The following is a 16,054-nucleotide window of genomic DNA, read 5'->3' as shown; positions in this document are numbered from 1 at the left end:
ATTATTGAGTTAAATAGTGTAGAATACAATTAAAACCATCTATTCTTCTGAAGCTGTTTCAAAAAATAGAAATGGAAGAAAAACTTCCCAACTCTTTCTGAGGCCAGCATTACCTTAATCCCCAAACCAGATAAATACTCCACTAAAAAAGAGAATTACAGACCAATATGCCTGATGAACGTGGATGCAAAACTTCTCTCCAAGATTCTGGCTAACAGGATCTAACAGTACATTAAAAGCTTTATTCGCCAAGTGGGATAAAGCTTTTATTCCTGGGCTCTTGACAAGGGTGGTTCAACATGTGCAAATCAGTCAATGTGACAGATCACATTAATTAAAAAAAAGGACAAGTACCATATGATCCTCTCAATTGATGCAGAAAAAGCATGTGACAAAATATAGCATCATTTCTTGATTAAAACTCTATATAGTAGAGATAGAGGGAACATATCTCAATACCACAAAAGCCAGGTATGAAAAGCCCGCAGTAAATGTCATTCTCAATGGGGAAAAACTAAGAGCTTTTCCCCTAAGGTCAGGAACACCACAATAATGTCCACTCTCACCACTGTTGTTCCACATAGTACTAGAAGTCATCAGCAATCAGACAACAAAAAGAAATAAAAAGCCTTCAAAATGGTAAAGAAGAAATGAAACTCTCACTCTTTGCAGATGACTTGATACTTTATGTGAGAAATCCAAAAAATTCCACCCCAAAATTGCTAGATCTTATACAGGAATCAGTGACATGGCAGGATATAAATCAATTATGCAATGCACAGAAATCAGTTGCATTTCTATATACTAGCAATGAGACAGAAGAAAGAGAAATTAAGGAACTGATCCCATTTACAATTGCACCAAAAACAGTAAGATATCTAGGAATAAACCTAATCAAAGACGAAATGACCTGTACTCTGAAAACTACTTAAGAACACTTATGAAAGAAATTGAGGAAGACAGAAAGAAGTGGAAAAACATTCCATACTCATGGATGGGAAGAACAAATATTATTAAAATATCTATGCTACCCAAAGCAATCTACACATTCGATGCAATCCCTATCAAAACACCACTGATATTCTTCACAGAGCTGGAACAAATAATTCTAAAATTTGTATGGAACCAGAAAAGCCAGAGGAAATTTGAAAAAGAAAACCGAAGCTGGTGGCATCACAATGCCAGACTTCAAGGTATATTACAAAGCTGTAATCATCAAGACAGCATGGTACTGGCACAAAAACGGACACATAGATCAGTGGAACAGGATAGGGAACCCAGAAATGGACCCTCAACTCTATGGTCAACTAATTTGCAACAAAGCAGGAAGGAATATCCAATGGAAAAAAGCCAGTCTCTTCAACAAATGGTGTTAGGAAAATTAGATAGCCACATATAGAAGATGAAATTGGGCTACATTCTTACACCACACACAAAGATAAATTAAAAATGGATGAAAGACCTAAATGTAAGTCAGGAATCCACAAAATCCTAGGGGAGAACACAGGCGGCAACTTCTTTGACCTTGGCCACAGTAACTTCTTGCTAGACACATCTCCAAAGGCAAGGGAAACAAAAACAAAAATTAACTATTGAGACTTCATCAAGATAAAAAGCTTTTGTACAACAAAGGAAATAATTGGCAAAAGCAAGAGACAATCTACAGAAGGGGAGAAGATATTTGCAAGTATCTTATCAGATAAAGGGCTAGTAGCCAAGATCTAAAAGAACTTATCAAACTCAACACCCAAAAAACAAAAAACCCAGTCAAGAAATGGGCAGAAGGCACGAACACACATTTCTTCAGACATTCAAATGGTCAACAGACACATGAAAAAATGCTCCACATCACTTGTTATCAGGGAAATACAAATCAAAACCACAATAAGATATCACCTCACACCAGTGAGAATGGCTAAAATTAACAAGACAGGAAACAACAAATGTTGGTGAGGATGCAGAGAAAGGGTAACCCTCTTGCACTTTTGGTGGGAATGCAAACTAGTGCAGTCACTCTGGAAAGCAGTATGGAGGTTCCTCAAGAAGTTAAAAATAGAGCTACCCTATGATCCAACAATTGCACTATTAGGTATTTACCCAAAGGATACAAGCGTTGTGATCTGAAGGGGTGCCTGTGCCCCAATGTTTATAGCAGCAATGTCCAAAATAGCCAAACTGTGGAAAGAGCCATGGTATCTTTCGACAGATCAACGGATAAAGAAGATGGTGTGTGTGTGTGTGTGTGTGTGTGTGTGTGTGTGTGTGATGGAACATTACTCTGCCATCAAAAAGAATGAAGTCTTACCAAATGGTGGTATAGAACTGGAGGATATTATGTGGATAGAAGTGGAAGGTATTAGGCTGAGCAAAATAAGTCAGTGAGAGGAAGACAATTATCATATGGTTTCACTCATATATGGAATTTAAGAAACAGAACAGAAGAAGGAAGAGGAAGGGAGGGAAAAATAAAATGAGACAAATGAGACAAAATCAGAAAGGGAGACAAAACATAAGAGACTCTTAACTATAGAAAACAAACAGGATTGCTGGAGGAGAGGTGGGCAGGGGTATGGGGTAACTGGGGGATGGTCATTAGGAAGGCACATGATGTAAGGAGCACTGGGTGTTATATGCAACTGATGAATCACTGAACTCTACCTCTGAAACTAATACACTATATATTAACAAATTGAATTTAAATAAAATAAGTTATAAAAATATAATTAAAATCTATATTTTACAAATTTAAATAGTGGAACATCATTTTACCAGTATGTTCAGCAAGTATTTGATCTTCAATGATACAGAACTGGTAAGCAGAGCCTGCAAGCTGAAAAGACCCATGGACATCACCTGTAACAATCTTAGAAAAGTGTTATTCCTGCTGATAGCATCTTAAGGTACCTGTTGACCCTGGAGACTTAATAATGCATTTGAAATGCAAAACCTCTGAAGGCTTAAAAACTTAGCTATTAATGCTGTTTTCATGATAAAGAAGAATTTAAGAAAACTTAAGAAAAAGGAAAGGTTTATGACCTAAAATACATAGGTAAGCTGTCTAAAGTGATCCAAGCCATTTGCTCATTTTTCCCTTTTACGTGCACTTATAAAACATGTGGCTTTGGAAAAGTCACAAAGGTTTTTGTACTAAGTGCTCTTCATTTATAAAAATTGGGACATTTATAAAAATCTCTAGGATTGCAATATATCCTTATTAACATCTTAGAATCCTGATCCAGAGGATCCCTGGGTTTAGTGCCTGCCTTGAGCCCATGGCATGACCCTGGAGTCTCGGGATGGAGTCCTGCATCGGGTTTTCTGCATGGAGGCTGCTTCTCCCTCTGCCTGTGTCTCTGCCTCTCTCTCTGTGCCTCTCATGAATAAATAAAATCTAGAAAAAAAATTCTGATCCATACTCATATAGAAGTGAACAAGATTTAAGACTTTGAACCATGCCCAAGATCATATATAGCTATTATGAAGATCCCAAAAGATGGGAGATTTGGTTGTATAAGACAATCCCATGATATATTTCCCAAGGACTGATAAATCCTGAGTCAAGTGGAACCCACGTGACAGTCAGGCATAGTTACAAGCATTGATTGGAGAGATACATAGAAGAAAGAATTCTTGCCCTTAAAGAACTTATAATCAAACTAAGGAAATGTGAAAGTACAAAGCTACTACAGGACAGTTTGAGGTAAATGCTTATGAGAAATGCAAACTCCCACTGGCAGCTCATCCCAATAGGGAGTAAAGACTTCAACACCCTCTTGGTGCTGATTGTCCCATCACTTACTGTCATCATGTCATTGATCTGTTGTACATTAGAAGAGAGAATGTCTAGGTGGCGTAGTCAATAAAATATCTGACTTTTGATTTCAGCTCAGATCATGATCTCAGGGCTGTGAGATTGAGCTCCCACATTAGGCTCTGGCACTGGGCATGGAGCCTGCTTAAGATTCTCTCTTGGTCTCCCTCTGCCCCTCCCCCTCAAATTTCTCCCTTTCTAAATAAAGAGAGAGAGAGAGAGAGAATCTCCAGGTTGAAGTGGAAGTCATGATAAAGCATTCTTTGCATGTCCACTTAGGATTATTTAACTAAACTACTGAATCTTAAGCCTGCTGACCCTTCATTCTCCCCTACTCCACCCCTACTCCCAACAATTTGTTGCCTTTGATTGTCTAAAATTGTGTCATTCCTGGTTGTGGTTTCCAACACCATCTTTAAGCTGGTAGCACTGATCTATAAATCAGAACCACAAAATGGAGGCCACCTCTGGCCAGTCCGAAGTCACATATCTAAACCTAAAACAGCTTGCACTTGGGAAACACCTGTCATCAATCAAATCAATCATAATTCTCCAACTCAACTTAACTAGCTCCCTTATACTAGAAAATAGGAACTGCTAGCCTTCTGAGGAAATCCCCAACTCCTTTTTTCTAAATTTTATTTATTTATTCATGAGAGACAGACAGAGAGAGGCAGAAACATAGGCAGAAAGAGAAGTAGGCTCCCTGAGAGGAGCCTGGTGCCAGACTCAATCCCAGGACCCCGGGATCACCGCCTGAGCCAAAGGCAGATGCTCAACCACTGAGCCACCCAGGCACCCTGGAAATCCCTGACTCCTAACCTACTATGCCATCATCCACATTGCCTCTTCTAAATTCATTCCTGCTCAAAACCTTGCAGGAAGTTCGGAGTCCTGCACTGCTTGTGGGGCACTGTACACCTCCAATCCATGGACTATTTTCCTTTGAATAAAGAGCATCAGACTTATTACTAAATTGTTCTGATTTCATCATTTGACAAGGCAACTTTTGACCATGTCTTCACTATTGTCAGAAAACTCTGAGAAACCACAAGATTTCAGGCACTGGCTAATTGTTATTTGAGAGTACAAACCACTGAGTTCCATGGGACTCATCTCTCTTGTCAACACTATAACCCCAGTGCTCAGGACACAGGAGAAACTTGATAAATCTTTGCTAACTAAATGAATTGGTCAGCACACTTAGTAGAAAGTTTGCTGGTGATCATTTTACAGTGTATACAAACATCAAATCATATTGTATACCTGAAACTAGTATTATATGAGAGTTATACCTGAAATTTAAAAAATTATCTACATAAGTAAAAAATGACAAAGTGTCTAATCATATAAATTCTATGCCTTGAAAAATGCAGACAATATTTTGAGGCTCCAACGAAATGTTTTAAAATAACTGATCCTATAAAAATGAGGAACTGAAATCAGCCCCATGAAAGAATTATCACAAGAATGACTGTACAACTCTGTGCATGAAATAAAAGCAAGGAAAAAAATGAGTAGACAGGGAGAAAACAACGCTGCAACCCTGTGAAAGCCATGGAAATGGAAATTATTAATAAATGGATCACATATAAGGAAATGCTATGCTTCTGTTGTGGAGATGATACAGGGTAATTTAGGAGAGACCAGGCACCAAGGGGGCATGACAGAAATGAAAGAAAAACTGGTAAGACTTGTTTAGGGAGAAAAATTAAAAGATAAAAGGCTTTAATTTCAAAGCTTCCCTGTTTCCCAGCATTCTTATGAAGTTGAGTTTGAAAAGGAAGCAAATTGATACAGGGGCCACAAAGTCTACCATTGCAGAGCTGGAAATTACTTCCAGAGATAGACCAGCCCAACTGGTTGGCAGGCCCCTCAACAACCCCAGAAAGCCACCAGTGCAAACCTCCAGACACATTGTACTCATAAGGGGTAATATACAGCAAGGGACACCCCTTGCCCCCTGTGGGGACCCCTACCCCATGTATACTCAGGAGCCACTTTTGAATCATGCAAGAAAATAAGTAACATGGTCTCCTTTCATACTTGGCCAAAACAGTAGACACTTATTTTTTAACCAACCTTGATACAGAACAATGTTCAGCTGTTTCCAAAAGCCAAGTCCACTCCAGCTGGATGAAGATTTGGTGAAGGGCTGCATCCAAAGCACACAGACCCCAGGGATCAGGAGACATGTTCCAACTCCACCTCTCACTACTAACGGGACAGAGGTCAAGTCCCTTTCCTACTTTGCGATGTGGTTCTCTTAGGTGTGAAAGTTATAAGCGCACTGTAGATCATGTTAGACAATTGTGTAGACATGCTTTATAAACTGTAAGTAAGCATCATTAGCACATGCTCTGAAAATAGACAATGGGGATGGACTAGAGATGAGGACATGTCCCCTCTGCTTGAATGCAGGCCATTCTTGTGACTTGCTTGGATCAATAGAATGCAACAAAAACTGACCCTATGGCTGCTCTGAGCCAACACTTTGGAATCCATCATCTTCAAAACTCTGTACCTTCTACATGGGTGGCTCTGCAGAGGACAGTCATCATCAAGTATATCAGTACACCACTTGGTTTATGTTAATATATCAGGTTTTTCTTAGAGGTTGAAAGAAGGAAGAGAAGGGAACTACCAGCTAATAACCTATGAGGCTTCAGGGATTAGTTGGATCTACTACCTGAACTCACTTTTCCCAAATCTTTCCCCAAGTTCCGTAAACATGTGACTTCTTACAAATGCAAACTCAGATTTTTTATCTTTTCTATTTCTCCCTTTACTTATTCATATTATCCATTGAAATAGTCACCCAATATACTACAGAAAAGGAGAGAGAATATCCCTGGAAATTTTAACCAACCTGTGCTGACCCCAAAGCAGCTGGGAACATTTTGCGCCCAGTTTCCATTTGCCCTTTGCCCTGTCCAGGGTTGCCATGCATCCTGTCTGGATTACAACTTGGCTTAGCAAGGGTAAGCACCTTGGTTCAGTCATTCCTCTGCCTTAAGTAATCCTCAGACTTTCTATGAAACTGTCACTCTTCCACAATTGGCCACCCACCTTGTATTTTCCACCCATCTCAATCAACTCCTAGACATTGTCCACTGATGAAACACTAGAGCAATTATATTTGTGCCATGGAATGTTGGGATAGCTTTCAAGCTCTTGTTGCCCAGACAGGGGCAAGACAGAGCTGGTTCCCTAAGAACAGCACAAGAAGGGCAGCTGTGAGTAAAGGATGTTGCAGAGACAGAGGGTGTGTTCTTATTGTATGTAGTACATTTTAGGAAGTATAATAAAGTATCAACTTTCCCAGTAGAGGAACTATGATTTCCAAACATAAAAAAACTCTAAGTAATTAGTCACATAGTAAATGGAACCTGACACAACATTTCAGAGACATTGTAAAGACCAGATGTTTAAACTGGAAAGGGTTGGTCTTCTCCAGGAGTATAATACCTGAAAAAGACATAGAAATAAGCTATAGCAGTGGGCATCATTATACATTGCTGCACCTATCCAAAGCCATGGATCTCTTAGTGAACTTAATGCTATAAACATTTTCCCTAGAAAAATGCACATGAACATGTACATAAACTTTTGTATACAGTTTCATGGAGCTTATGAACTCAAAGCCTATCTTTGCGGTAGACTGTGGATTCCGTGATTATGGGAGTCCTTAGCCATCAGACAGGATATGAGAATTCAAATCCTAACTAACTCTGCCATTTACTTACTAGCTGTGTATGTTGGGCACACCACTTAGACCCATGTGCTTTGGTCACCCTCAACTGTGGTAAGGGGATCACAACTCTTATATTTCAAGAACTGTTGTGAAGCTTAAAGTCAAATTGAAAAGATATACTTGATAGCACATTATTTTTACACAAAAAGTGCAAAAATGATGGCTAAGAAAGCATTGTCCTAAGTCCTAAGAAAGTATTTAGTTTAGCTAAAGGAGTATAGGTAATGTTTTTATCAGTCACTTTTAACCACAGGCCATCACATCTGTAAGTAAATCAAACAGAGATATTAATACCTGGGAGAATCAGGCTTCAGGGGTCACTCCAGCAGTGACTCCCCACCACTTCTGCGGGGATGGTTATGAAGGATGGTTATGAAGAAAGGAATGGCAAGTAAGTGGCCCTACTGTCCTTCAGGTGACTTGACTGCGAGGGTGAAATGAAACAATGTTATTTATAAGCTGTACGCACAAGAAAGATGCCAAAATAACCTGATTTAAAAAAAACTGGAAAAAATGGATAAGCCTATAACTGGGATATTTCATAGGGGCTTTTGCACAATGGCAATCAGATATATATCTGATATCCCTGTGTTCTTTCCTCCATCCCCTATAATCTCTCACCTCCCATTCACAGCATCACATTTTTGCTTTTTGTACATTTCATCTGCTTCAGGAAGCCATAACTATTTACCCCCTATCCTCCCATTGCAAAATGCCATTATATTCCATCTGATGACTTTTGCTGACACATATGTTGATTGTTTTGATAACCCTGGCTTCCCAAGTTAAAATGTAATGCTCTTGAGGGTGGAAACTGTGTCTAACCTTTAATACATACCCCTAAGCCTTGTGTCCAGTGGCAGTGGCAGACTGTCTTCATACACAAGTGGTACTTGTGTGATCTTTATCTCCAAATGTTATAATTTTAAGTTATATAAGAACTTAAAGAAGCTACACAAGTACAACTGGCTGTTCCCATCTTAAAAAGCCTAAAGTCCTGAATCACACTGCGGCCATAAGATATCAGCATCCAAATAACCTAATTTGGCCGTAAAGAGCTCAAAGCTACAATACAGTCACTTACATGTTCCTACCTGATCACTAAAAGCTAGAGAAAAAATTAAACTGGTAAAACTAATGTGACATGAGCAAGGAGCCTGATCAGCCTTTTACTTGTGGGGGCCCATTCAGACTACTTTCCATGTCCACAAAATTGCCTATGGTTAGATAGTCTCAAAGCACTCCTTACTTCTTGCTTACTTCCTCTGGTTTAACTCTGCCACTAAGCTTGCTTGAAAATAATGCATCCCTCCTATACTCTGCCATAGTGTTTTGTTTGTATCTCCCTTTTGGTATTTTTCATTCTGAGCATCATATTATAATCATGGGTCCTCTCTTCTTTCCCACCCTTCTCTCCCCAACATGCTTCTTCCCTCAACAACACCAATTCACAGCACAATGCTTCCCCAGAGGTGTGAGGAAATAGGGAAAGATGGAGCGCAGGCCCCCCCATCTGCTTAAAAGAATGAGTCCTGAAGCACACTAGCTCTCTGTCCAAGCAGCAATTATGAACCTGGCAGCCCTCACATTTTATCAGGCCCAGGGCTGACTCATCCAGAATATCACAGACATTAGCAATGAGACCACAATGCCTGAACCTTCAGGCCCATTTCAAGCCAGGTTTTTAAGAAAAGAAAAATGAGGATAGTTTAAAAGATCACATAAATTAGCTGATGCATAGGCAGAAGAAATTTACAGTTTAAATAGGTCCTCTATGAAATCGAGGTTCCATCACATTGGTACCAAAAATGTAGATCAACAGACTAAAACCCAAATTTAATTTAATTTGTTTTAAGAGGAAAGACAATTACTAAATGTTAACATTGTCTACACTCCCTGTTTATACTTTTCATTTGCTCTTCAAACCACTTCATCCCCACCACTCCATCACCAAGGCCACAAGTTATCCCCTCATTATATAGGTAATATTGTGAAGTGCTTAAAGTAGTTTTCCTTAAACTATGGCCTACAACACTCTACATAACAATGACCTGAGGTGTTGTGAAAAATGCAGATTTCTTAAGTCCCAAGCCCAGAAAAAAGAAACTTATCAATCCAGGAAAAGTATCTTTTAAATATCTCTAAAGATGAAAACAGAATAACAAAAACTGAGAAAATTTGTTACAAATAAACATGGTTCTCAAGAAATGCTAAGGTAAGTTCTTCAGGCTGAAAGGAAATGACATCAGATGATAAATAGGGTCTCCAGGAAGGATAAACTCACTAGAAATGGTAAATATGTGGTAAATATAAGAGACTCTGTTTTTTCTTTCCTTTTCTTAACTCATTTAAAAGCAAAAGACTATTTTTTGAAAAGTGTATGACTAGTTAGTGCAAAAAGAAAGGAATGTATTGTAGATTTTCTAAAATACATAGATCAAGCTCCGTGTTGGGCTTTGCGCTGAGCATGGTGTCTGCTTGAGATTCTCTCTCTGCCTCTCCTTCTGCCTTTCCCCCAGCTCTCTCTCTCTCAAATAAATAAATAAATCTTAAAAAAAATGTACATTCTAGGACCCCAACTCCACCCATTGAACCAGAAATTCTGGAGTGGGACCCAGGGATCTGTGTGTTAACAAGCCCTCCAAATGATTCAAGTGTACATGAAGTTTGAGAATCATTCTTCTAGAGCTACCTTTAAAAAATAATTCAAAAAGACACAGCAGCAAAGAATGATTAATAGAATAGAGTAAGTAGAATAGAATAAATAGAATAATGAAAATGGAATACTAAAAAATAATTTACTCTAAAGGAAGCAAAAGATGAGGAATAAGGAGGAGAAACAGAGAGCAAGAAAGAGAAATAGGAGACAAATAGCAAAATGGTAGTATTAATCCAACCATATTAATCGTTTTTAAAATGCAAGTGAATTAGAAGCTTTGATTAAAGGCAAAGATTAGCAGACTGAGGGAGGGGAGAAGCAGTATCCAACTATATTTTGTTTACCAGAAACTTACCTTAAATACAAAGGCACAAATAGGTTGAAAGTAAATGGACAGAAAAAGATATACTATGCAAACATTATATATATAAAAGTTAGAGTGGCTATATTGATATGTAACAAAACAGACTTCAAGGTAAGGAGTCCTTTATAAATTAAGTTGTAGGAATATCATAATGATGGAAGATCAAACAGCACAAATACTTAATAATTATATGTGTGTGTGCACCTACCAATAGTTTGAAAATGCATGAACAAAAAAAATCTAACAATTGTTAGATCTAAACAATTAAATATTATTCAGCAATAAAAGAAACGAGTTATCAGATCATGAAGAGACATAGAAAAACTTTAAATGTATATTACTAAGTAAAAGAAGTCAATCAGGGGTACCTGGGTGGCTCAGTTGGTTAAGTGTCTGACTTTGGCTCAGGTCATCATCTCAGGGTCCTGGGATCAAGCCCTACATCAGGCTCTCTGCTTGGTGGAGGGTCTTCTCCCTCTCCTTCTTCCTGCCACTCTGCCTACTTGTGCTCTCTCTCTCTGTCAAATAAAGAAATAAAATCTTTTTTTTTTAAAAAAGAAGCCAATCTGATAAGGCTATATAGAGTATGATCCCAACCATAAGACATTCTATAAAAAGCCAAAACTATGGAGACAATAAAAAGATCAGGAGTTGCCCTGGAGGAAGAGATGAGTAAGCAGAATGTAGAGAGTTTTTAGGGCAGTGAAAATATTTTGTATGATATTATAGTGGATTTATGTCATTATACATTTGTCAAAATCCATAGAATGTACAACATCAAGAGTGAACCCCAAGGTGAATTATGGATTTGGAGTGATTACAATGTGTCAATGTAGGCTCATCTTTGACAAAAAATGTAGCATTCTGGTGAGTGATGCTAATGATGGTAAGGCTTTGCCTGTGTGGAGGCGAGGGTATATGGGAAGTCTCTATATTATTCTTTCAATTTTGTTGTCAATGTAAAATTGCCCTAAAAAAAAGACCTTACAGAGTTTTCTGTTCTAACCAAAACCAAATTAAATTAAGAATCATTTAACAATAAGATATGTAGAAAAGCTCCATGTATGTGTAAATTAAACAATAAACACAACCAATTAACTCATGTGTCAAAGAAGACATTACCAGATAAATTAGAAAAAGAATTTTTAACCTAAGACCAAACTCTATGGAATGCAACTAAAACAGTGCTTAGAGAGGAATTTGTGGTTTAAATATGTATATGAGAAAGGGAGATTGTTTACAAATCCAGCACATGCACCATGGCACCTTCTACCACCACCTGCCTTTGGAATAGGAAATAACCACTAGAGTTCGCTGCTTCAAAATAGCTCCTTCAACATACCTGAAAATGTTACCAGATTTAAATAATTAGAAAAAACATCGTAAGCTTTTATGTCCTCACTTCTTAAAAGAAATGTGTCACAAGGACAAGATCTAGTGCAATGGAACACAGGTTATGTGTCCCTGGAAAAACCAAAGAAGCAAAGGTGGAGAACTGAATATCAAAGATGGAAATAGTGAGAGAATAGGGAACATGAATGATAAACTTCACATGCTTCATGGTTTTGCCTATATGCAAATGTAAAAATAGTCACATACCTACAGGTAGGTGGGATGATAAGCTCAAAACTCAAACAGAATGTCCAAGTAGAAGGCAAATTGATAGTATATTGATAGTAAATCCTACAATACTAGTAAACAAAAAGACAGTGTATAACTTGATTCCAATACTACTATCTAATCCTAAATGATTAATCTGATAAACTGTATGTGTAACCTGGAAAGATCTGGGGACTAAAATAAAACCTGAATAAACAGGAAAGGATCTTAGACTGCTCTTAAGAAGACTGCACAATGATGTAATGGTAGATTTGGTAACAGAACAGAGCCATGGGAGGTCATTGAATGCGAGAATCCACATACAACACTTTGTAAACCACAGTTTGTATACAAGCCATGGGGTCAGTGCCCTTCTCTTCTGTTATCCTACCCTCTGCTGAGACAGCTTCTAGGAGATGGTATAACAGATTCTGATTTGGAGGGATGTGGGTAAAAGTAACGAAACACCTACATAACCCTGCTGCAGCCACCTGGCAACTCTTAGAAGTCCCCTCAAAGGCCTGGTGCACAGAACTAAAGCCATTGCTAACACCTGTCCCACAGTCCTCTGGACTATAAGTCAAGGCCTCTGCTAGTGTTACTCATTTTATTGAAATGAAGGTCACTGATTGGCTAGGAGCCACAGTCAAGGAGATGAGTGGCTCATTCTACTCAGAAGAAAATAGGTGAACGCATACAAGAAAGGAAGTAGAAGTGGATAAGGGAGATCAGGAGTCCCAAATAGGACATTAGATGAAATAGATCACCGCCAAATGCACTGATCCACTTTCCCAGCCACTCCTGATGAAGAACCCCACCACTACCCTACTGAGAAGGGGCAATGCCAGAATCACAGTTGTGCCTGTACATTAGTTATAATTTACCGTGTTTGTTTATGCTGCAGGTAGCTGTCTGATAACCACACAGTTCCATTCTTCTCATTGATCCTCATACAGACTTGAGTTATAATCAGGCAGTGCTAATGAGATATACCTGATGAGGGTAAATCCAACCAGAGTCTGCAATTTGTTCTTGAGTACTAAACTTGAGTGAGGACAGGCAAGCAGCATCTTTTACAGGATGCGTCAGGGCCAGGGGCTGTGTTTCTGGGTGTGATCCTCTGACACAGGCATGCCATAATCAAATGCTCTCACTGCTGACTTTGCAGAACTCCCTGTGTGCTCTTTCAAGACAAGTGCACAGGCTGACAGCAGCAAGTGCAGTTCAAGAATGATGGACAGCTGGGTGCATAAAAACACAACAGATAGTCCTGCCATAGCACTATACTTCTGTGTCATCAAGCACTGTTGCTTACATCAATCTGAACAAAACAGGTTTTACTGTTTAGGGATATGGGCAATATGCCCTAACTCTAACTTAAACAATAATTGGTCAGTAAAAATCATAGCAATATCCTGAACTTTCCTTTGAAATGTTTCAAATGCCTTTATGTGTCCTTGTGATATTGCTGACATATGAAGAAAAGGCAAATGCTAAAATTCAGTTCTGGATGGGGATGTGGGCAAAAGATTAACAAACTCCCTTCTGTACAAGAATTTGACCTGTTGTTAGCTTTTGGGCTCTGTTGTCCTGGAAACAGACAAAGATGGAATATGTGGGATGCCTGGGTGGGTCAGTCAGTAAAGGATCTACCCCTTAATCTCAGCTCTGGGCTTGACCTTGGTAGTGAGTTCAAGCCCCATGTTGGGCTCCATGCTGGGTGTAGAGTCTATTTTAACCAAAAGAAAGATGAAATATGTAGTTATCACTAAGCAGCATTACTGATGGTAGAAATAACCTGATTGATAACTACATCAAGATCAGGAACATGTGAACCACCTAACAGGAAGTCACATCCTTGGGCTTCCCTCAGTGCAATGATCTTGCCAGTGTGTGCCTTTGTGGAAAATCTGAAATCTATATGAATTATTCCTATGAGGAATGAAGCTCCAGAGTCAGGGCACCCCCACACCTGCCAATGAGGTTCGTCTCTTTGCACCTGAGCCATCACCTTGGGCAGAGAAACTAGCTCCTTATAATCCCTGGCAGATCTCCAGACACCCACCAAGAGGAAGGTCTGACACTGCCCAGCCAGCAACTGCTGTCTCTGCACTATACACTTCTGAGCAGGCTAATGCATTGTGGGTCTGGGAGTTTATTTGGCTCCATAAAGACACGCTGGTTGTGTTTTATGGAGGCATTAAACTATCCAGTTTATACCAAACAGGAATTCACATAGACACCAGTGGTGGTTTCCAAGATGTCTACCCATTTTAAAAGCAACTGTCCAGTGAACACAGATCGAAAACATCTAAGCAACGAAGCTCTCAAGTGGCTCAAATAGGTGTTTAGGTGTGAACAGACAAAAAGATTCAATTCAAATATTCCATAAGGTCATGCTGAAGATTCAATGTGTTCCAAGAGCTTCAAAGAATACTACAAGGCAGAGAAGTCAGACTATTTGAGGTCCAACATTCAATCCAAGGGGAGAAGCCAGATGTGAAACATATCCCAGAATGTCATCTCCCACACCTAAAAATTGCAGAACTGAGTTATTCTGACCCACTCCCTACATTTCATTTCTGCCGATGTTTCATTTTAGTCACATGAGGTGGTGGAAAGGGCCTGCATGAGAAATCAGAAGACTTGCCTGGGCAAGTGCCTTATGTTATGTGTCTGGCAGAGCCATGTCCAATAAATACTTACTAAATGAAGAAATGAATGAACCTTTCTGAACCCTCAGCTCCTTTCTCCGTAGAATGAAAATATCTACCTCATCTACTTTGGAAAATTGTTTTCAAATGAGATAATGTATGTGAAAGCTCTTCATAAACTGTAGAGCACTGAACAATTAATAGTATAAAGACATTCTGAACTGCCTCCTTTCATTACTGAGTAATATGAGAAAGGTGGATCTTGAGACAGATCTTGAGACTAACAACCCACATAGTTCTCTGGTGGGAAGGAGCTAAAGCTACTGTCATCACAAGCACAGTGGAGATCTGGTCTTAAAAGAAATAAATTATTTGTCTTATTGTCATTTTCGCCTATTGAGTACCTGAAATTTGGGTAGGCTTTTGTTTCAATTCCATCTTCCAAATTATGTTTGTGATACCTCTGCAAGGCTTAACCTTGTTTACTCAGCACAAGTTTAAAAAATATTTCAGTGCCACTCCTCACACCACACTAAATTACATGGACTTAGGTGTTACCTATTACAGGATATTAATTTTTATTACATGTAAAAATTTTATAGCAAATATCACATCCATAAAGTTATAATTTTGCAGAGCTGATTTCTTAATAAAGAAATCTTCTCTCAGATCATTAATTGGGCTAAGGAAATGAAAGCCCATTCAATTTAACAAAAATTCACTGAAAACTGGCTGTGTATATGGCACTTTCCTGAGTGTTGGGTGCTGGTGCTAGATAGTGGGTGCTGGTGCTACGGCTGTACTAGGTGCGGGGTGCTAGATACTGGTACTGGTGGTGGGTACTGAAAAAGGCAACAATGACATTTCTATCCTCAAGAATCTATTATCCTAAAAACATACAAATAATCTCTCAATATGACATAGGGCAGAATGATCTTGATAAAAAAGTAATTGTATGAAAAAAAGAAATTGTATGAATAACACAGAGAACAGTCAGGGAAAATCACTATTACTAATCAGAATCAAGAAAAGCTACCTCTTAAAAAAGAAAAGAAAAGCTACCTCTTAACTGAGCCCTGAAGAATAAGAATGAATTTTCGAGATGAAGAAAACAAAACCCAAATCAAAGGAACAGCACCCACAAAAATTTGGGGATATAAAGCTGCACCTCGTGCTAATGGAACAGTGTGTGATAATAACACAAACTCTGTAT

At 38.8% G+C, this 16,054-nt stretch overlaps 1 long non-coding RNA gene across 1 annotated transcript in view; it reads right to left on the bottom strand.

Annotated features, from left to right (window-relative positions):
- The window catches only part of LOC129504601 (uncharacterized), a 98,488-nt gene extending 87,440 nt beyond the window's left edge, over positions 1-11,048 (bottom strand). The window contains exon 1 of the long non-coding RNA XR_008663385.1: positions 10,957-11,048. This is a non-coding gene — a long non-coding RNA (uncharacterized LOC129504601). The remainder of the gene's footprint in view (positions 1-10,956) is intronic.
- Between the last annotated feature and the right edge of the window lie 5,006 nt (positions 11,049-16,054).

Source organism: Nyctereutes procyonoides, unplaced genomic scaffold (assembly GCF_905146905.1).
Source record: "Nyctereutes procyonoides isolate TBG_1078 unplaced genomic scaffold, NYPRO_anot_genome, whole genome shotgun sequence".
In the NCBI taxonomy this organism is placed as follows: Eukaryota; Metazoa; Chordata; class Mammalia; order Carnivora; family Canidae; genus Nyctereutes; species Nyctereutes procyonoides.
This window is presented reverse-complemented; position numbering and strand designations above follow the sequence as displayed.